At 36.1% G+C, this 1,797-nt stretch overlaps 1 non-coding gene across 1 annotated transcript; it reads right to left on the bottom strand.

The window, feature by feature from the left end:
* Positions 1 to 1,195: 1,195 nt before the first annotated feature.
* On the bottom strand, positions 1,196 to 1,301 carry LOC128290809 (small nucleolar RNA R71). The gene has a single exon (XR_008280595.1). It is a non-coding gene; the product is annotated as a small nucleolar RNA R71 (small nucleolar RNA).
* Positions 1,302 to 1,797: the final 496 nt, after the last annotated feature.

The following is a 1,797-nucleotide window of genomic DNA, read 5'->3' as shown; positions in this document are numbered from 1 at the left end:
TAATGCAACCCTAGGGTGTTAATTAGAGAAAAGTCCCAATTATTCAATTTAGGCATTAGACGTTATTAGTCTTGAATAGGGATAATAACATAACTTAAGGATCTCTACAGAACAAGTTAAATGAATAAATCGTCTGATTCGGAGCCAAAATAACAAGTGAAGTCTAGGTGGATTTTTCCTTAGGTATTGTCATAATTCAATCGTTTTCCAAAAGTAATCCCCCAATTCTACTTTCTGTGAATTCTTAGATTAGTTAATTAGTTAGTTAAAACAAAACCACCTTATTCTTAGGCTAGATAATAAAAAGACAATCATTACTAGTACTTTTAGTTCCTTTGGGTTCGACAATCCGGTCTTGCTAAAACTATACTACTGTTCGATAGGTACACTTGCCTACATCGCGATAATAGTTAGTTTCAAGAATGATTAATCATAAATATTTAAAACTTACCTGCCACGAAAATCGCGATCAAGTTTTTGGTGCCGTTGCCGGGGAACTAAGATATTAGGAACACTAAATTTTAATTACTTTAGCCATTTATTTTCCTTACAATTTAATTTAATTTTTTTATTTTTTATTTTTATTAATTTACTTTTTCTTTCTCTTGGCAGGTTTTTATAGTTTATGACAAGAAGAAACCCGTCAGGACCACTACTCTTTAACGAAGAAATCAATCGCACAGTTCGCAGAAACCAACGAGAAATAAGGCGAAGCTTAAGATACATAGAGAGCAAGAGGATGATACTCAACCCCCAACCGAAGAGATGGCTGAAAACCAAGACAATTAGCTACCTCCTATAATTGCGGTTAATCAAAATCCTGCTCAATGCACTATGTATGATTATGCTAAACCTTCTTTAACAGGAACTGAATTGAGCATGGTTAGACCTACTGTAGTTACAAATACTTTTGAACTAAAACCTAACACTATTCAAATGATATAGCAATTTGTTCAGTTTGATGGTTTATAGGATAAGGATCCCAACGCTCACTTAGCAAACTTTTTGGAACTATGCGGTACATTTAAAATTAATGGTGTTTCTGATGATGCCATTCGTCTTCGGTTATTCCCTTTTTCATTGAGGAACAAAGCTAAACAGTGGTTGAACTCGTTACCACGAGGGTCAATTGCTACTTGGGAGCAAATGACCTAAAAATTTCTATTAAAATATTTTTCACCGACTAAAATGGCCAAATTACATAATGATATCTCTTTGTTTGTGCAGATGGGCTTAGAAACACTCTACGATGCATGGGAGAGATACAAGGACCTTTTAAGAAGGTGCCCTGACCATGGGTTACTGCTTTGGCTTCAGGTTCAAACATTTCATAATGGCCTGAATCCTTCGACTCAACAAATGATTGACGCAGCTGCTGGCGGAACCATCAATAATAAAACACCTGAAGATGCTTATGAGTTTATAGAGGAGATGTCACTGAATAACTATCAGTGGCAAGTCATGAGGACTAAGCCAACTAAAATAGCAGGCGTTAATAATGTCGATTCGGTTACTATGCTATCAAACCAGGTAGAACTTTTAAATAAAAAGATTTATGGTTTTCTTAGTTCTTCACAGGTTCACCCAGTAATGCAGTGCGAAGCAAGTGGAGGTGGAACAAGCCATTCGGAATACCAACTTTATGGCTACAACATGGATAACGAGCAGTTAAATTACATGGGTAATAATCCTTGATCTCAAAACAATCTATATAGTAACACTTACAATGCAGGTTAGAGGAACCACCCAAATTTCTCGTGGGGCGGTCAAGGAAATCAAAGACCACAACATCCTCCG

Source organism: Gossypium arboreum, chromosome 3, assembly GCF_025698485.1.
Source record: "Gossypium arboreum isolate Shixiya-1 chromosome 3, ASM2569848v2, whole genome shotgun sequence".
In the NCBI taxonomy this organism is placed as follows: Eukaryota; Viridiplantae; Streptophyta; class Magnoliopsida; order Malvales; family Malvaceae; genus Gossypium; species Gossypium arboreum.
The sequence above is the reverse complement of the archived record's forward strand: the minus strand, read 5'-3'. Positions and strand labels throughout refer to the sequence as shown.